Source organism: Oncorhynchus clarkii, chromosome 2 (assembly GCF_045791955.1).
Source record: "Oncorhynchus clarkii lewisi isolate Uvic-CL-2024 chromosome 2, UVic_Ocla_1.0, whole genome shotgun sequence".
Classification (NCBI taxonomy): domain Eukaryota; kingdom Metazoa; phylum Chordata; class Actinopteri; order Salmoniformes; family Salmonidae; genus Oncorhynchus; species Oncorhynchus clarkii.
In genome coordinates this window covers 53129924-53151529 of record NC_092148.1, presented here as the reverse complement: position 1 = coordinate 53151529, position 21606 = coordinate 53129924, and the positions used below count along the sequence as shown (strand labels likewise).

At 45.3% G+C, this 21606-nt stretch overlaps 1 pseudogene; it reads left to right on the top strand.

The window, feature by feature from the left end:
* Positions 1-2404: 2404 nt before the first annotated feature.
* Positions 2405-12114, top strand: LOC139377538 (ankyrin repeat and SOCS box protein 15-like; annotated as a pseudogene).
* Positions 12115-21606: the final 9492 nt, after the last annotated feature.

Below are 21606 nucleotides of genomic sequence, written 5' to 3'. Positions count from 1 at the left end.
CACATGTGGTGTCTATTTAATAAAAAATGGCACCCGAATAAATTATTTGGCCTTAAAGTTTTCAGAGAGATAAATTAAGGAGGCTTTTATATATTTCAAAATGGCCTCCTAGTTCAGGGATCAATTACAATGGGGGTATGACACACAACATGATGAGATTGGCAAATTAGTTGCAAAAAACAAACCAATTGAATCTTATTATAAAAGCCTACATTCTTCCCATTTGAAGAACTCTATCCACTTCCACTATCCTCCAAGCAACGCTCGCGTCACATGCGCGAGCGTTGCAAAATAAATGTAGAAATCTATGTTTTTCAATTATTGCACCTACAATGCTCGCGCACGCCAACGAGCGTCTGCGTTGCCAACGGCTAAAATAGAAATCAGTTCTATATCTGACGCAGATCGCACTGCAAGTCCTGCCTCTCCCATCTCCTCATTGGTTTAAAGTGTGACTGAAAGACGAACGAACGAGCTCAGTGGTGGTAATGCACCTAATTTATGGAAGTTGCCAATCGCAATATAAAGTCAAGAGAAGAAAAAGCCTGGATGGAAGAGAGATGACTAGAAACTATTCGTTTGACCATTTTATGTGTGGATTAATTGGCGGAGTAGAGGACCTTGTGCATTTCAGGTAAAATAACAATTCAATGTTTGTATCCCAGGACAAATTAGCTAGCAACAGTAAGCTAGCTAAATAGGACAAATTAGCTAGTAAGTGCAAGCTAACTAGCTTAAGTGCCATAAATGTTTAATGCTTTTCGACCTGTCCCCAAATTAAAATAATTGGTTCAGAGTTTTTTAAATATTTAACCTGCGTGTCGTGATCGCGTTTGGTGTGGGGGGACAAGATACATTTATGCAGGATGGCGCAGGATGGCGCACGCGTGCAGCCGGTTAGGGTTCCGTAGGCCTACACTTCAAAATCCAGAATGAGTATTTTATCTTTATTTTATCAGGGAGTCATACTGAGACCAATATCTCTTTTATAGATGAGCCCTAAATTACAGAAATTACAGAAAATACACATCAGAATATAAATACAAAATGCAAGCAGAAAGAAAAACACAGTCATAAAAGACAAACACGTTCATCAGTAATAAGGTCCTCAATCATCTTTCTGAATCGTCCCATATGCACCAGAACATCACAAATAAGAACATTTTGCAGATTGTTCCACAAATAAGATGCAGGAAAACTAAACGCTGATTTCCGTAACTCAGTACAGACCAAAAGAGTTTCCAGAGTTAACTATACCTGAGACCAGGTTTGGTAACTCGTATGTCTAAAGTTTAATAATGATGTTATGTACAGTGAGACTAATGGTAAAATGGCTTTCTAAATTAAAACATAGCAAAGTATCAATCTATGTGACATCAAAGAGGGCCAACCAACTTTCTGGTAGAGAATGCAGTGATGCGCTATGCGCTATGATAAACTGCATCTAATGGCTTTAATGAAGTGGCAGCTGTGTTCATACGCATGACGTCTCCATAGTCTAGGACCAATAGGAACGTCAACTGAATAATCTGCTTTCTACTATTGAACGAGAGACAGCACCTATTTCTATAAAAGAAGCCCATTGTTATTCTCAGCTTCTTCACTAACTCATCAATATGCTTTTTAAAAGACAGCTTTTCATCTATCCAGATGCCCAGAGATGTGTAAGCACGGACACGATCAATATGGACACCATCCAAAGTGCATATGCTTAAATCATCAGACTTATTTTTATGCACTCTAGAGAACATATACTTAGTTTTACCTGCATTCAGTATTAATTTAAAGTCAACAAAGTGTTTTTGTAAAACAATGAAGGCAGACTCTAGTTCAGATAGAGCCTGGTCAACTGTGGGGGCAATAACATACACAACAGTATCATTGGCATACAAGTGCAGGTTACAATATTTTACAGACAAGTCAATATTGTTAATATAAACAGTAGAAACTCTGAACTGGTCTGGTCAGATTTGACAGCTCTGCTAAGGTATTTGTTATTGTAGAATACTGTTATAAAGCTTGGAGTTTGAATGGGTCTGATGGGTGATCTGAGTCTGATGTGTGAAATTCTGTCTATCATTGAGCTGTGTTCTGTAATATGTCATGTTTCGAGTTTTGTGTAAACCCCAGGAACAGTAGCTGATGTTTTCACAACATCTAATGGGGATCCTAATAAAACACCAAATACCAATGATGGCTACTCAAAAGCCATGGTAATCTAACAGCTCTATTGTGGCCGGCTGCCTCTACTACTAGGATAATCCACACTTCAGAACCAAGTACCCACTGCTATGTGGTTACAGACACAAGAGCTCATAGCAATTTATAAGATACTGAACTTTAGAGGCCTGTTGTCTGCACGGACACACACACATGCCACAAAAGAGAATAATCCATTGCATCTATGAGCTTGATCTCTGATGACATGAATGGTGGGATTCAAGCCAAGCATAACTGAGAGCAGGCTTAAAACACACAATGATGACATATGTAAGTGTGCCATATTTATGATAAACAGCCCATGATAATTGAATCATAGTTATACACTGGCACCAAGTAGTTCCAATTGATTTAAATGCAGTAAGTACAAAACCTTTTATAGTACCAACAAGGTACTATACTTTGTTTACGTCAACAAAGCCCTGCAGTTTGTTCCATACATTAAAATACCTACCCAATTTGGTAGCCTGGATTCCATCCAGATTGAGCCCCTCCCCTGTCTGGCTCAACCAATCTAGATGGCAATAGACATTTGCCAGTCAGGATGGCACCCTTGCATCATAATGGTTGGTCAGACATTAAGCCCAGGAATTTCTGCCGTGACCTTTTGAATTGTTCTAGTAGCTTCACATGGGCTAACACTGGAGGAGAGAACAGCAATGGGGGGAGAGACGCCACTGACTCTGGCAGCTAAAGCCGATCTGGTGGAGAATGTGGAGACTGCTGGAGCGTGGGAGCTTCTCCACACAACACCAACAGCAGAAATGACTACCCACTATTGCTGGGTAAAATTAGTGTACTGCAATCTGAGGAAAATTACACACTTAAACTGTAAGCAATTGTGTTGTTTAATCACATTGATCATGACACTGTTACCAAATCACCCTCAAAACAAATAGGTGTAGACCTGCATTTCATTTGGTCAAGTAATAACAGACAAATATTCAGTTAGAGATAAATGTCTTCACAATGATTTGTGATGAATCCAGAAGTCCATAGAAACACAATCTTTGAGTTGTATTCACCATTGTTGTGTTTTAAGGAGTTTTTAAAACCTCGGAGCTGCATAGCTTCATTCTCCTTGCTGAAACTGTTAGGGCCGGTTCATATGAAATTGCCTATTCTTTGATTGCTAGTGGGTGGAGCGGATCTGTCAGAAGAAGTGGACCTTCATGCAGGAAGCAGCCAAGGTGGGCTGCTCTGAGGTCACGATGGTGTTGCTAAGGCACGGAGGTCGGGTTAACTAGAAAGATCAAGATCGGAATGTTAACGTATCCATCTAGTCATAGGTTCTGTGAATTTACAGAGGTCTTGCTTGTAAACTTGAGTCATGTATTCTCTCAGCTGGTGTGACTTTGTTTTTACATGTCATATAAGGAAACAGAGTCAATTCCCAGGCTTTAAATGGGAAGAGTGTTCTGACGGATGCAGTTGGTACAGGAAACCCAGACTGTATTGAAGTTCTCTTAAAAAAATGGAGCCAACACTAATCTACCCAGTTTGATTGGACAACTACCAATCCACAAGGCAGCACATGAGGGTCACTATGAGTGAGCAAAGGCAAGATCTCCCGTAACACAGTTCAAAGACATTCGGCCAGGCCTCACAGGTGTTGAATGACATGTCCATCTCCACCAAACCTTTTTCATTTCTCACTGCTATCAAACTCACTGTCCAAAGCCTGATTCACTCTGCAGTTGATAGCAACCATTCTGACTGTATAGAACTACTCATAGAAAATGGCTTTGTACGTCAACGTCCTCCTGACGCCACGCCTCTCAGACAAGTACATGGACATGAGAAGAAGCACATTATACTTTGCTGTCTCTAGAGACATCCCATGCTTCGAAATGCTGCTGAACGCAGGAGCCAAACCTGAACTGGACCCTCTATGCTGCCTCCTGGTGGCGGTGAGAGCTGGGAGGTATGAGATTGTGAAGCTGCTTCTGGCCAGACAGGCAGTGGTCAGTAACACAGTGCTTCCCCCGGCTCTGCATTACTGCCTGCGGGACGAGATGATGTGTCTTCTGCTCAACAATGGCTATGACATTGAAAGGTGCTTCACTTGTAACCATGACAACAGCTTGAGTATGAAATGTGTAGAAGAAGAAGGAATTCCAGTGAGTTGTCAACCTTTTTTTTCATTATTTCCATTGTGGGATGTTTATTAAGCTTCTCTCGACTGAGTGACAAACAAAATATTTTCCAATCTTGTCTATCCTTTATGCAGTTTTGTGAATTCATGAGTCTCTCATGCCTCATGCACCGGTCTGGGTGTGTGGTGCACATTCTTCTGCACTATGGTAGTCATGTGCATATCTTTTCACAATTCAAACTCACCCTGGAGAAGCAGAAAGAATGGCCTGACATATGTGACGTTCTGGGTAAGGTTATATACTGGCAAGACTATATGTTCAAATACAATGCTTTTACTATTCCAAATGCACCATTTACATGGAGTATATCACATTCAAAATGTTTACTTTTCTGTTTATTCCCTTTCGCCTAGGGAAACCCGATCACTCAAGCACCCGTGCTGACTGGAGATCAGGAAGCAGCTGACCTTGAAAAGACTGAATGACCCCATGATCAGGGTCGGATTAACGCAGGGGCTTACTGGGGCTGAAGCCCCTGAGCGGCCTAAGGTATAAAAAAATAAGGAAATATATACAGTATATATTATATATGTAGTATGTTTTTACTGCACCAGCCAACCACAGGAGGATTCAGGAGCCTGCTTTCAATGAGTGGAGACAGGAGGTCAGAGACTCGGCCGTGCCGTGCCAGGATAACAACCTCTCCCTCAACGTGAGCAAGACAAAGGAGATGATTGTTGACTACAGGAAAAGGAGGACCGAGCATGCCCCCATTCTCATCGACAGGGCTGTAGTGGAGCAGGTTGAGAGCTTCAAGTTCCTTGGTGTCCACTCACCAACAAACTATCATGGTCCAAACACACCAAGACAGTCGGGAAGAGGGCACGACAAAGCCTATTTCCCCTCAGGAGACTGAAAAGATTTGGCATTCTACAGCTGTACCATCGAGAGCAACCTCTGACTGGTTGCGTCACTGTCTGGTATGGTAACTGCTCGGCCTCCGACCTCAAGGCACTACAGAGGGTAGTGCGTACGGCCCAGCACATCACTGGGGCCAAGCTTCCTGTCATCCAGGACCTCTACACCAGGCAGTGTCAGAGGAAGGCCCTAAAAATTGTCCAAGACTCCAGCCACCCTAGCCATAGACTGTTCTGTCTGCTACCGCACGGCAAGCGGTACCGGAGCAGCAAGTCTAGGTCCAAAAGGCTTCTTAACAGCTTCTACCTCCAAGCCATAAAACTCCTGAACAGTTGTCATCAAGGCAAAGGGTGGCTACTTTGAAGAATCTCAAATATAAAATAGATTTTGATTTGTTTAACACTTTTCGGGGGGTACTACATGATTCCATATGTGTTATTTCATAGTTTTGATGTCTTCACTATTATTCTACAATGTTGAAAATAGTAAAAATAAAGAAAAACCCTGGAATGAGAAGGTGTGTCCAAACTTTTGACTGGTATTGTATATACATGTATATCCTCCTAATATTGTACAATATGTGTGTCGCTTCATTGGCCTGGGCTGTTGTTTGCTTGAATTCAAGACCAAAGCCCCGTGGCCTATGATTTCTTAATCCGGCCCTGCCCATGTTCATGAGCTGTGACCTTTTCCCTCCCAGACTGAAGAGCTACTTGATGAATGATCTGAATGGCCAAAGTGTTGGCCATGTAGGGAGAAGAGACGACTGTGAACTATCAACCATGCAACCTTATTGACTATGCAGCTTGTATACCTTATGTTTGAATTGTTGAGCATATTATTACATTTCTGTTTCACACATTTTTACCCTTTGTAAAGTCTTTTTTGATTTTTTTTTGGATTGGATAATGTCTTCCCCTGTCTCTTTTTGAGCAACATATTAGTCAAAAAAGCAATAAGTAAAGCATGGATGTTTGATAAAGCCTTTGAAAGGGAATTGATGCTGGAGCTCTAGCAGTTCTGATGCAGCTTCGGAGAGATCCTATTCAGTTTCAGCACAATAGTCTTGAATCATCTTTGCGTCTCGGAAAATCAACAACACTGGATGTCTTTCTACATTTTAATCACATGTTAATACTACCCAGCAGGGAGTTCTTCAAGCCCCTTTGATGGTCTTCCAGAGAAAATGGATCTTCCCTGAACAATTCTCTTCTGACAAGGCTAATATTTGCCATCTGTTATTTTAACATTGCTGTCTCTTTCTGCACTAGTCGTATAAATATCTCTGTAATTATTACAGTTGACACTATGGAAAATGAGTGAACATAAGACACAACATTTGGATGTTGTGGTATGGCCTGCATGCTAAACAAATGACTTCAACGGAAGCAGATGACACCTAAAAATAGCATTAGGAGTGTGTGGATGAACATGCGGATGAACCCCCAGTGCAGGGACTACTTTGCCCTGCTCTACAGAGCCCTGGAGAGTAAGCAGTGTGTGTGTGTGTGTGTGTGTGTGTGTGTGTGTGTGTGTGTGTGTGTGTGTTTGGTAGAGAGGCGATTCAGTTCAGGCATGGCACAAATTACACTACAATCTCTCTGTCTGGACCGGGTGGGACCCATGATTTCAACAGAACTAGATTTCACAGGTGAGAACTGAAATCTGCCTGACTGGTGAAAAGTACAATATATCTAATAAAACAGAACATTGTGTTTAGATGTTTCTGGAGTCAATTACCTTTGCACACCTAAAGGTCGGGAGCACGGTGATAGTAGGCCACATGGTAACATCACTATTTCCTCTGAAGCTATGGATCCTGACGACCTGGACGAAGATCGACTGCTTGATTACGACATTCAGATGAGCATTCAGGAGTCGTGCCACAAATATCATTATCATCTTTAGAGAGGTAATGCATGATACGAATACACTTCTGAAAATACTCCATGTCCTAGGCTACTTTTTCATTTTGCTATATGCTGTCATTTTTGAGATCAAAATGACATGAACAATTATTCATATTATGCTTACTTCAATTATTTTGGAACACTGTCTAAACATGATCTCCTCTGTTTCAATATTCTCAGTGATGAACATCTGAAGATCCTAAAGGCTATTGATCGAGGTAAATGCATTGTGACTCTGTCTGATTACTGAGATTGTCATTTTCACATGCAGGGTTTTATGGGTAACACTTTACTTGACACCCAGCATCATAACACATTATGGTCATAACCATGTCATAATATGTTATAACATCTGACATAAATTGTTATAAACTGTCATAGTATGGTTATAACACTGTCATGACCAATATGTTTACACCTGTTGTGAGATATATTGCGTTCTTTTATGGCTGATTATGACACCTACTTAAGAGTGTCAAAACCCACATTTATTCAAATGTGTTTTTTTCCCTGCCAAGAAGTTTCCTTTTGTTTGAAAGTTTGTTTCCTAAGTCATTTGTTGTTGTGTAAATTAATTCTTTACAGTCATGTTTTTTTTACATCATATTTTAAATAACTTCTAGAAAATGTACTTTATGACACAGTCAAAAAGTATTATTACCATCAAAATCATATATGCCTATCACCTACATGCCCTTGGTCTAAGGCACTGCATCTCAGTGCCAGAGGTGTCACAACAGACCCTGGTTCGATTCCAGGCTGTATCATAACCGGCTGTGATTCGGGAGTCCCAAAGGGCAGCGCACAATTGGCCCAGCATCGTCCGGGTTAAGGTTTGGACAGGGCAGGTCGTCATTGTCAATAAGAATTTGTTCTTAACTGACTTGCCTAGTTAAATAAAGGTTAAATAAATAAAAAAATAAAAAAATAAATGTCAGTTAAAAAGAGTGTGTCTTGTCCTGCTCCTGCATTCATCCCAGTCATCAGAAACCGAGCTTTGGGGTAGGCGCATGTCTGACATCAATGTGTGCACAATTACAATGATAATTTAATATGGTACATTTCAGAAAATGTTATGTAACAAAAACATACTGTTCACAAGTAGGCTATGGTGTAATGGAATGTTTTGCCTTGTTTGGTAGGCTTTGTGGGTTTTGACACTCTAATGTAGGGTGTCACAACCAGACATAAAATAACGCAATATATGTCACAACAGGTCTAAATATATGTGTTATGACAGTGCTATGACCATATTATGTCAGCTATTATGACATATGACACGGTTATGACTGTTATGACGCTGGGTGTCATGTAAAGTCGTACTGTTTTATTTAAATTATGAACCAGGTTGGGTAGGCATTTCTTGCAAAATTATATTACGTTGGCCCACTAAATGAATGCACAGCTCACACAAAGCAAACCATGGCTGCAGATGAGCTGTATTCAAAAAAATGAATTTGCAATGAAAATGCATCAAGCCCACTTGTCCCATTGTAGTAAAGTGATATTTATCAATAACTTAGCAAGAAAATAAACTTTCTCAGGACGGTGTCTTTCAAAGATAATTCATAAAAAAACAAATAACTTCACAGATCTTCATTGTAAAGGGTTTAAACACGGTTTCCCATGCTTGTACAATGAACCATGAACAAATAATTAACATGCACCTGTGGAACAGTCGTTAAGTCACTAACAGCTTACAGATGGTAGGCAATTAAGGTCACATTTATGAAAACTTAGGACACTAAAGAGGCATTTCTACTGACTCTGAAAAACAGCAAAAGAAAGATGCCCAGGGTCACGTGCCTTAGGCATGCTGCAAGGAGGCATGAGGACTGCAGATGTGGCCATGGCAATAAATTGCAATGTCTGTACTGTGAGACGCCTAAGACAGCACTACAGAGAGACAGGATGGACAGCTGATCGTCCTTGCAGTGGCAGACCACGTGTAACAACACCTGCACAGGATCGGTACATCCGAACATCACACCTGCGGGACAGGTACAGGATGGCAACAACAACTGGCCGAGTTACACCAGGAACGCACAATCCCTCCATCAGTGCTCAGCCTGTCCGCAATAGGCTGAGAGAGGCTGGACTGAGGGATTGTAGGCCTGTTGTAAGGCAGGTCCTCACCAGACATCACCGGCAACAACATCGCCTATGGGCACAAACCCACCGTCGCTGGGCCAGACAGGACTGGCAAAAAGTGCTCTCTACTGACGAGTCGCGATTTTGTCTCACCAGGGGTGATGGTCGGTTTATCGTCAAAGGAATGAGTGTTACACCGAGGACTGTACTCTGGAGCGGGATTGATTTGGAGGCGGAGGGTCGGTCAAGGTCTGGGGCGGTGTGTCACAGCATCATTGGACTGAGCGTGTTGTCATTGCAGGCAATCTCAACGCTGTGCATTACAGGGAAAACATCCTCCTCCCTCATGTGGTACCCTTCCTGCAGGCTCATCCTGACATGACCCTCCAGCATGACGATGCCACCAGCCATACTGCTCGTTCTGTGCTTGATTTCCTGCAAGACAGGAATGTCAGTGTTCTGCCATGGCCAGCGAAGAGCCCGGATCTCAATTCCATTGAGCACATCTTGGACCTGTTGGATCGGAAGGTGAGGGCTAGGGCCATTCACACCAGAAATGTCTGAAAACTTGCAGGTGGAAGAGTGGGGTAACATCTCACAGCAAGAACTGGCAAATGCTAGAGTTAGCAGTGTTTATCCTTCCATTGTCTTCTCCTCCAGGGACAACCTAAAAGACGCTGTTGGACACAACCCAAGAGATCAGGAACCACTTCTAGCACGTCCAACAAAACAAAACAAGTCATGTCGCACATAAATCAGTAAATATCCACATTCATGCCAGTAGATTTATAGGATATGCAGTACGTTTCCAGAAATGCAGCCCATGATGTAATTGCTCTGTAATAGCCTACCACACAACACTATCTACCCACTGGCTCCATATCATCTACAAGACCCTGCTAGGTAAAGCCCCGCCTTATCTCAGCTCACTGGTCACCATAGCAGCATCCACCCATAGCACGCGCTCCAGCAGGTATATTTCACTGGTTATCCCCAAAGCCAACTCCTCATTTGGCTGCCTTTCTTTCCAGTTCTCTGCTGCCTGCCAATGACTGGAACAAATTGCAAAAATCACTGAAGCTGGAGTCTTATATCTCCCTCACTAACTTTAAGCATCAGCTTACTGATCAGAGCAGCTTACTGATCATTGCACCTGTTCATGGCCCATCTGTAAATAGCACACCCAACTACCTCATTCCCATATGGTTATTTATTGTTTATTATTTATTCCATTCCAGCCATAAAAATAAGCCATTCCTCCTATGGCTCCCCCTACCAGCCTCCTCTGCTGGAGTCCATTATTTATCTTTAAAATAAAGAAGAACCGAATGTAGTTCGAAGGAAAACTACTTCACTGATCAGAGTTAACTTTTCTCTTTCAGGTCACTGAGAATTTTTATTCTGATAACCACTAGAAGGGCAATCAGACTTTCAGGCAAGAGTCCCGTTCACTCTGCAGCCGACAGAGTCCATGTACAATGCCTGGAGCTACTCGTGGAAAAGGGCTTTGATGTCAACGCTCTCCTAGACCTTCACATCTCTGAAGACTACAGAGACATGAGAAAAAGTGCATTGTACTTTACTGTCTCTAATGGAGACGTGACCTGCACTGAAATGCTGCTGAACACAGGAGACAAACCTGACCTGGCCGCTCTATTCTGCCTCGTGGTGGCGGTGAGAGATGGGCAGTACGAGATTGCAAAGCTGCTTTTGGCCAGACATGCAGACATCAATTGTTACTTTTCCGTGGTGAGTGAGTGTTTCCCACAGGCTCTGCAGTACTGCCTGCGGGACGGGATGATGATGCGTCTGCTGCTGAACAACGGCTATGACGCAGATTAAAGTTTCTGCTGTACCCATGACAGCACCTGGGATGACTTGAGTGACCAGACTGATTCCAATTATCAAGAAAAAGTTTGAGTTATCATTTTAAATCCATAAACTCTCATAAAATCCACATATTAACGATTGTAATAAATGCCTTAACAAATCTCTTTTGTCATCCCTGTCACCCAGTTCTGTAATTTCATCAGAGTTTCTTGGCTGTTGCACTTGGCTGGGAGAGCAGTGTGGATCTGTAACGGAATTCCTCTTCTTCAAAGGAGGAGTAGCAAGGATCAGACCAATGTGCAGCGTGGTGAGTGTCCATAATGATATATTTAATAAATCAACAGAACATTGAACAAAATAACAAAAGTACAAACAAACAACCGAAACAGTCCTGTATGGTGAAAACACTAACACAGGATACAACCACCCACAAAACACAATAGAAAACAGGCTACCTAAATATGGCTCCCAATCAGAGACAACGACTGACACCTGCCTCTGATTGAGCACCATACTAGGCCAAACACATAGAAATATAACAACAGAAGAAAACATAGAAAAACAACATAGAATGCCTCCCCCCAACTCACGCTCTGACCAACTAAAATAAAGACATAAAAAAGGAACTAAGGTCAGAACTTGACATGATCCTTCTGGACTACGTCAGTCACGTGCCTCTGTCCAAAGCTGAGACAAATCCTGGATAAGCGCAAAGCGTGGCTTAGATCAGCTGCATATTAGGTGAGTAGTTTGATAAAATTCAAAGGAAAAAGCAAAATAAATGTGTAAGCAATGCAATGGCCATGAGTAGGGGACATGGCCCACAAAAAACCCAAACTACCTTTGCTCCTGAACCTGAAACCTCTCTTCTGTCTTTCTTCTCTGACCAAGCAAAACCCCGTTCACTGACACATCTGTGCAGACTGGTGATCAGGAAACAGATGACTCCAAAGAGACTGGAGGATCCAAACATCAGGGACTCCGCCCCATTCCCACCCAGACTTTTTTTAAATTACATTTTTTTATTTCACCTTTATTTAACCAGGTAGGCCAGTTGACAACAAGTTCTCATTTACAACTGCGACCTGGCCAAGATAAAGCAAAGCAGTGCGACACAAACAACACAGAGTTACACATGGGATAAACAAACGTAGGGTCAATAACACAATGGAAAAGTCTACATACATTGTGTGCAAATGTAGTAAGATTAAGGAGGTTAGATAGGCCATAGTGGCAAAATAATTACAATTTAGCAATTAACACTGGAGTGATAGATGTGCAGAAGATGAATGTGCAAGTAGAGATTCTGGGATGAAAAATAGCAAAATAAATTAATAACAACATGGGGGTGAGGTAGTTGGGTGGGCTATGTACAGATGGGCTATGTACAGGTGCAATGATCGGTAAGCTGCTCTGACAGCTGATGCTTAAAGTTAATGAGGGAGGTATAATTATCCAGCCATTGGCAGCAGAGAACTGGAAGGAAATGTGGCCAAAGGAGGAGTTGGCTTTGGGGGTGACCAGTGAAATATACCTGCTAGAGCGCGTGCTATGGGTGGGTGCTGCTATTGTGACCAGTGAGCTGAGATAAGGCGGGGCTTTACCTAGCAAAGACAGAGATGACCTGGAGCCAGTGGTTTTGGCAATGAATATGAAGCGAGGGCCAGCCAACGAGAGCATACAGGTCGCAGTGGTGGGTAGTATATGGGGCTTTGGTGACAAAACGAATGGCACTGTGAGAGACTAAATCCAATTTGCTGAGTAGAGTGTTGGAGGCTATTTTGTAAATGACATTGCCGAAGTCAAGGATCGGTAGGATAGTCAGTTTTACGAGGGTATGTTTGGCAGCATGAAGGATGCTTTGTTGCTTTGTTGCAAAATAGGATTCTTTGTTGCGAAATAGGAAGCCGATTCTAGATTTAATTTTGGATTGGAGATGCTTAATTTCAGTCTGGAATGAGAGTTTACAGTCTAACCAGACACCTCTGTATTTGCAGTTGTCCACATATTCTAAGTCAGAACAGTCAGAACAGACAACAGGCCCTCTGATTTGACACGCTGGACTCTAACTGAGAAGTAGTTGGTGAACCAGGCAAGGCAGTAATTTGACTCAAAAGGGCTGTTGAGTCTGCCGATAAGAATGTGGTGATTGACAGAGACGAAAATCTTGGCCAGGTCGATGAATGTGGCTGCACAGTATTGTCTTTTATAGATGGCGGTTATGATATCGTTTAGGACCTTGAGCGTGGCTGAGTTGCACCCATGACAAGCTCGGAAAACAGATTGCATAGCGGAGAAGGTACAGTGGGATTCGAAATAATCGGTGATCTGTTTGTTAACTTTGCTTCCAGAGACTTTAGAAAGGCAGAGTAGGATAAATATAGGTCTGTAACAGTTTGGGTCTAGAGTGTCACCCACTTTGAAGAGGGGGATGACCGCGGCAGTTTTCCAAACTTTAGGGATCTCAGATGACACGAAAGAGAGGTTGAACAGGTTAGTAATAATGGTTGCAGCAATTGCAGCAGATCATTTTAGAAAGAGAGGGTCCAGATTGTCTAGCCCGGCTGATTTGTAGGGTCCAGATTTTGTAGCTCTTTCAGAACATCAGCTATCTGGATTTGGGTGAAGGAGAAATGGGGAGGCTTGGGCAAGTTGCTGTGGGGGGTGCAGAGCTGTTTCCTGGGTTAGGGGTAGCCAGGTGGAAAGCATGGCCAGCCGTAGAAAATGCTTATTGAAATGTTTGATTATCGTAGATTTATCGGTGGTGAGTGACAGTGTTTTCTAGCCGCCGTGCAGTGGGCAGCTGGGAGGAGGTGCTCTTATTCTCTATGGACTTTACAGTGTCCCAGAACTTTTTGGAGTTTGTGCTACAGGATGCACATTTTTGTTTGAAAAAGCTAGCCTTTGCTTTCTTAATTAACTGCCTGTGTATATTGGTTCCTAACTTTCCTGAAAAGTTGCATATCATGGGGGCTATTTGATGCTAATGCAGTCCGCCACAGGATTTTTTTTTGTGCTGGTCAAGGGCAGTCAGGTCTGGAGTGAACCAAAGGCTATATTTGTTCTTAGTTAAACATTTTTTGAATGGGGCATGCTTATTTAAGATGGTGAGGAAAGCATTTTTAAAGAATAACCAGGCATCCTCTACTGACGGAATGAGGTCAATATCCTTCCAGGATACCCGGGCCAGGTCGATTTGAAAGGCCTGCTCGCTGAAGTGTTTTAGGGTGCGTTTGACAGTGATGAGGGGTGGTTTGACCGTGGACCCCTTACGGATGCAGGCAATGAGGCAGTGATCGCTGAGGTCCTGGTTGAAGACAGCAGAGGTGTATTTAGAGGGCAGGTTGGTCAGGATGATATCTGAGGGTGCCCGTGTTTACGGATTTAAGGTTGTACCTGGTGGGTTCCATGATAATTTGTGTGAGATTGAGGGCATCTATCTATCTTAGATTATAGGACGGCCGGGGTGTTAAGCATATCTCAGTTTAGGTCACCTAACAGTACAAACTCCGAAGATAAACGAGAGGCATTTAATTCACGTATGGTGTCCAGGGCACAGCTGGGGGCTGAGGTGGGTCTATAACAATCAGCAACAGTGAGAGACTTATTTCTGGAGAGGTGGATTTTTAAAAGTAGAAGCTCGAACTGTTTGGGTACATACCTGGATAGCATGACATAACTCTGTAGTAGATTGCAACTCCACCCCCTTTGACAGTTCTATCTTGCCGGAAAATAATGCAGTTGGGGATGGACATTTCTGCATTTTTGGTGGCCTTCCTAAGCCAGGATTCAGACACGACTAGGACATCAGGCTTGGCAGAGTGTGCTAAAGCAGTGAATAAAACAAATTTAGGGCGGAGACATCCGAAGTTAACATGCATGAAACCAAGGCTTTTGCGGTTACAGAAGTCAACAAATGATAGCGCATGGGGGATAGGAGTGGAACTAAGGGATACAGGGCCAGGGTTAACTTCTACATGACCAGAGGAACAGAGGAGGAGTGGTTGTCTAGTGCATTGGGGACAGAGAATAAAAGGAGCAGATTTCTGGGCATGGTATAATAGATTCAAGGCATAATGTACAGACAAGGATATGGTAGGATGTGAGTAGAGCGGAGGTAAACCTAGGCATTGAGTGACGATGAGAGAGGTTTCGTCTCTGAAGGGACAAGTTAAGCCAGGTGAGGTCTCCGCATGTGTGTGGGGTGGGACGAAAGAGCTATCTAAGGAATTTTGAGCGGGACTGAAGGCTCTACTGTGAAATAAAACAGTAAAAACTAGCCAAGACAGCAGTAGACAAGGCATGTTGACATTAGAGAGAGGCATAAAGCAATCACAGGTGTTGAGGAGGAGGAGGAGAGCTAAGTCAGCAACGGGTAATGGGCAGAGCGGGCAGAGCGGGTCTGTTAGGTACATACAGGAGTTCGAGGCTTGTGCCGACAGGTTAACAAAATGAGGTACCGTGTTATTGAAACAGTCCAGGGGGCATCAGCTGTGTAGCCGAGTGATCATGGGGTCAAAAAAACAGCAGCAGGTGAGTCAGGGTGCTGTTTTCTAGTCACTACTACGTTAGGCGAGCAGGGGACACAGCGTTCTGAAAAGCTAAAGGGTCGAGGCTAGTAGCTGGTTCTTCGCCGACATCGTAACAAAATAGCCTGTTGAGACCACATCGGGCGATCATGTCGCCAGTCCAGTCGTGATGGATCGACGGGGCTCTGTGTCGACAATAAAGGATCCAGGCCAATTGGCCAAGGAGGTATTGTAGCCCTAGAATTAGCTGGTATATGGGCCTAGCTCGATGCTAGCTGGTGCTTGCTTCGGGACAGAGGCATTAGCTAACAGTAGCCACTCGTTTGCAGATAGCTAGCTGCGATGATCTGGAGTAATGATCCGGTGTAATGATCCAGAATGGCAGGAATCCGGTGATATGGTAGAGAGAAGCAGTACGATATGCTCTGAGTTGATATCGCGCTGTGCAGACTAGCAGGTGATTGTCCGAGCTAAGGCTGGCTAATGACGGGGGAAAAAAGCGAGGACCACTAGCCGTGGCTAACAAAGACTAGTAGCTAGTTATCTGGCTAGCTCCTGATGGAAGTTCCAGTTATAAGGAATAAAAATAGCAGATCCGTACCACATTGGGTGAGACGGGTTGCAGGAAAGTATATTTAGTTCGTAGATAGAAAGTGAGATTAAGATATATCCGAAAAAGACTGGCTATTTACACGGGATAAGACAAAGACAGAAACACATCCAACTGCAGCGCCATCTTGGAAACTCTAGGAACTGAAGGAATAGTGTTACGGTGCGTGAATGAGGACCCAAAAGCGAATTAACGTAAACAGAGCTTCTTTAATGACAAAGCATAGGTAGGCTCAGATGGATCGGCAGATTCCGACAGGACAGGACAAGGTTGCAGCAAACATGACGATAGTCTGGTTCAGGCATGAATAACACAAACAAGAATCCGACAAAGACAGGAGCAAAAACAGAGAGAGATATAGAGGACTAATCAGAGGGAAAAAGGGAACAGGTGGGAAAAGGGGTGACGAGGTAGTTAGGAGGAGACAAGGAACAGCTGGGGGAAAGAGGGGGAGAAAAGGTAACCTAATAACGACCAGCTGAGGGAGACAGGGTGAAGGGAAAGGACAGAAACAAGACACAACATGACAATACATGACAGTACCCCCCCACTCACCGAGCGCCTCCTGGCGCACTCGAGGAGGAAACCTGGCGGCAACGGAGGAAATCCTCGATCAGCGCACGGTCCAGCACGTCCCGAGAGGGAACCCAACTCCTCTCCTCAGGACCGTACCCCTCCCAATCTACTAGGTACTGATGACCACGGCCCCGAGGACGCATGTCCAAAATCCTACGGACCCTGTAGATGGGTGCGCCCTCGACAAGGATGGGGGGGGGGGGGGGAAGACGAGCGGGGGCGCGAAGAACGGGCTTGATACAGGAGACATGGAAGACCGGGTGGACGCGACGAAGATATCGCGGAAGAAGAAGTCGAACTGCGACAGGATTAATGATCTGAGAAATACGGAACGGACCAATGAATCGCGGGGTCAACTTGCGAGAAGTGGTCTTAAGGGGAAGGTTCTGAGTGGAGAGCCAAACTCTCTGACCGCGACAATATCTAGGACTCTTAGTTCTACGCTTATTAGCAGCTCTCACAGTCTGCGCCCTATAACGGCAAAGTGCAGACCTGACCCTCTTCCAGGTGCGCTCGCAACGTTGGACAAAAGCCTGAGCGGAGGGGACGCTGGACTCGGCGAACTGAGATGAGAACAGCGGAGGCTGGTACCCGAGGCTACTCTGAAAAGGAGATAGCCCGGTCGCAGACGAAGGAAGCGAGTTGTGGGCGTATTCTGCCCAGGGGAGCTGTTCTGACCAAGACGCAGGGTTGCGAAAAGAAAGACTGCGTAAGATGCGACCAATAGTCTGATTGGCCCGTTCTGCTTGACCGTTAGACTGGGGGTGAAAGCCGGAAGAGAGACTGACGGAAGCCCCAATCAAACGGCAAAACTCCCTCCAAAATTGAGACGTGAATTGCGGACCTCTGTCCGAAACGACGTCTGACGGAAGGCCATGAATTCTGAAAACATTCTCGATGATGATTTGTGCCGTCTCTTTAGCAGAAGGAAGCTTAGCAAGGGGAATAAAATGAGCCGCCTTAGAGAACCTGTCGACAACCGTAAGAATAACAGTCTTCCCCGCTGACGAAGGCAGTCCGGTGACAAAATCTAAGGCGATGTGAGACCACGGTCGAGAGGGAATGGGAAGCGGCCTGAGACGGCCGGCAGGAGGAGAGTTACCGGACTTAGTCTGCGCGCAGACCGAACAAGCAGCCACGAAGCGACGCGTGTCATGCTCCCGGGTGGGCCACCAAAAACGCTGGCGAATGGAAGCAAGCGTACCCCGAACGCCAGGGTGGCCGGCTAACTTGGCAGAGTGAGCCCACCGAAGAACGGCCAGACGAGTAGGAACGGGAACGAAAAGAAGGTTCCTAGGACAAGCGCGCGGCGACGGAGTTTGAGTGAGTGCTTGCTTTACCTGCCTCTCAATTCCCCAGACAGTCAACCCGACAACACGCCCCTCAGGGAGAATCCCCTCGGGGTCAGTGGAGGCTGCTGAAGAACTGAAGAGACGAGATAAAGCATCAGGCTTGGTGTTCTTAGAGCCCGGACGATAAGAAATCACGAACTCGAAACGAGCGAAAAACAGCGCCCAGCGCGCCTGACGCGCATTAAGTCGTTTGGCAGAACGGATGTACTCAAGGTTCCTATGGTCAGTCCAAACGACAAAAGGAACGGTCGCCCCCTCCAACCACTGTCGCCATTCGCCTAGGGCTAAGCGGATGGCGAGCAGTTCGCGGTTTCCCACATCATAGTTACGTTCCGACGGCGACAGGCGATGAGAAAAATATGCGCAAGGGTGGACCTTGTCGTCAGAGAGGGAGCGCTGAGAAAGAATGGCTCCCACGCCCACCTCTGACGCGTCAACCTCGACAACGAACTGTCTAGTGACGTCAGGTGTAACAAGGATAGGTGCGGATGTAAAACGATTCTTGAGGAGATCAAAAGCTCCCTGGGCGGAAACGGACCACTTAAAGCACGTCTTGACAGAAGTAAGGGCTGTGAGAGGAGCTGCCACCTGACCGAAATTACGGATGAAACGACGATAGAAGTTCGCGAAGCCGAGAAAGCGCTGCAGCTCGACGCGTGACTTAGGGACGGGCCAATCAATGACAGCTTGGACCTTAGCGGGATCCATCTTAATGCCTTCAGCGGAAATAACAGAACCGAGAAATGTGACGGAGGAGGCATGAAAAGAGCACTTCTCAGCCTTCACAAAAAGACAATTCTCTAAAAGGCGCTGGAGGACACGTCGAACGTGCTGAACATGAATCTGGAGTGACGGTGAAAAAATCAGGATATCGTCAAGGTAAACGAAAACAAAGATGTTCAGCATGTCTCTCAGGACATCATTGACTAATGCCTGAAAGACAGCTGGAGCGTTAGCGAGGCCGAAAGGAAGAACCCGGTATTCAAAGTGCCCTAACGGAGTGTTAAACGCCGTCTTCCACTCGTCCCCCTCCCTGATGCGCACGAGATGGTAAGCGTTACGAAGGTCCAACTTAGTGAAAAACCTGGCTCCCTGCAGGATCTCGAAGGCTGAAGACATAAGAGGAAGCGGATAACGATTCTTCACTGTTATGTCATTCAGCCCTCGATAATCTATGCAGGGGCGCAGGGACCCGTCCTTCTTCTTAACAAAAAAAAACCCCGCTCCGGCGGGAGAGGAGGAGGGGACTATGGTACCGGCGGCAAGAGCTACAGACAAATAATCTTCGAGAGCCTTACGTTCGGGAGCCGACAGAGAGTATAGTCTACCCCGGGGGGGAGTGGTTCCCGGAAGGAGATCAATACTACAATCATACGACCGGTGTGGAGGGAGAGAGGTGGCCCTGGACCGACTGAACACCGTGCGCAGATCGTGATATTCCTCCGGCACCCCTGTCAAATCACCAGGCTCCTCCTGTGAAGAAGAGACAGAGGAAACAGGAGGGATAGCAGACATTAAACATTTCACATGACAAGAGACGTTCCAGGAGAGGATAGAATTACTAGACCAATTAATGGAAGGATTATGACAAACTAGCCAGGGATGGCCCAAAACAACAGGTGTAAAAGGTGAACGAAAAATTAAAAAAGAAATGGTTTCGCTATGATTACCAGAAACAGTGAGGGTTAAAGGTAGCGTCTCACGCTGAATCCTGGGGAGAGGACTACCATCCAGGGCGAACAAGGCCGTGGACTCCCTTAACTGTCTGAGAGGAATGTCATGTTCCCGAGCCCAGGTCTCGTCCATAAAACAGCCCTCCGCCCCAGAGTCTATTAAGGCACTGCAGGAAGCTGACGAACCGGTCCAGCGTAGATGGACCGACAAGGTAGTGCAGGATCTTGAAGGAGAGACAGGAGTAGTAGCGCTCACCAGTAGCCCTCCGCTTACTGATGAGCTCTGGCTTTTACTGGACATGAAGTGACAAAATGACCAGCAGAACCGCAATAGAGACAGAGGCGGTTGGTGATTCTCCGTTCCCTCTCCTTAGTCGAGATGCGGATACCTCCCAGCTGCATAGGCTCAGCACCCGAGCCGGCAGAGGAAGATGGTAGTGATGCGGAGAGGGGGGCAACGGAGAACGCGAGCTCCTTTCCACGAGCTCGGTGACGAAGATCAACCCGTCGCTCAATGCGAATAGCGAGTTCAATCAAGGAATCCACGCTGGAAGGAACCTCCCGGGAGAGAATCTCATCCTTTACCTCTGCGCTGAGACCCTCCAGAAAACGAGCGAGCAAAGCCGGCTCGTTCCAGCCACTAGAGGCAGCAAGAGTGCGAAACTCAATAGAGTAGTCTGTTATGGATCGATTACCTTGACATAGGGAAGACAGGGCCCTGGAAGCCTCCTCCCCAAAAACAGATCGATCAAAAACCCGTATCATCTCCTCCTTAAAGTCCTGATACTGGTTAGTACACTCAGCCCTTGCCTCCCAGATTGCCGTGCCCCACTCACGAGCCCGTCCAGTAAGGAGAGATATGACGTAGGCGACACGAGCAGTGCTCCTGGAGTAAGTGTTGGGCTGGAGAGAAAACACAATATCACACTGGGTGAGGAACGAGCGGCATTCAGTGGGCTCCCCAGAGTAACACGGCGGGTTATTGATTCTGGGCTCCGGAGATTCGAAAGCCCTGGAAGTGGCCGGTGGATCGAGGCGGAGATGGTGAACCTGTTCTGTGAGGTTGGAGACTTGGGTGGCCAGGGTCTCAACGGCATGTCGAGCAGCAGACAATTCCTGCTCGTGTCTGCCTAGCATCGCTCCCTGGATCTCGACGGCTGAGTGGAGAGGATCCGAAGTCGCTGGGTCCATTCTTGGTCGGATTCTTCTGTTACGGTGCGTGAATGAGGACCCAAAAGCGAATTAACGTAAACAGAGCTTCTTTAATGACAAAGCATAGGTAGGCTCAGATGGATCGGCAGATTCCGACAGGACAGGACAAGGTTGCAGCAAACATGACGATAGTCTGGTTCAGGCATGAATAACACAAACAAGAATCCGACAAAGACAGGAGCAAAAACAGAGAGAGATATAGAGGACTAATCAGAGGGAAAAAGGGAACAGGTGGGAAAAGGGGTGACGAGGTAGTTAGGAGGAGACAAGGAACAGCTGGGGGAAAGAGGGGGAGAAAAGGTAACCTAATAACGACCAGCTGAGGGAGACAGGGTGAAGGGAAAGGACAGAAACAAGACACAACATGACAATACATGACAAATAGACTGAAGGAATACCTATTCTACAAAGAACATGATTTGCATGGCAAAGTGATATGTATGGACAAGTGAATGTCTGTTGTGTTTCATGGTTAGGGTGATATGAAATGAAATAGTTCACATAAGGAAGGAGGGATGATGGTTCTTATAGTAAATGATGGCATTTAATTGGATCCAGAATAAGAATATGTATGTTTATTTTATTTAGA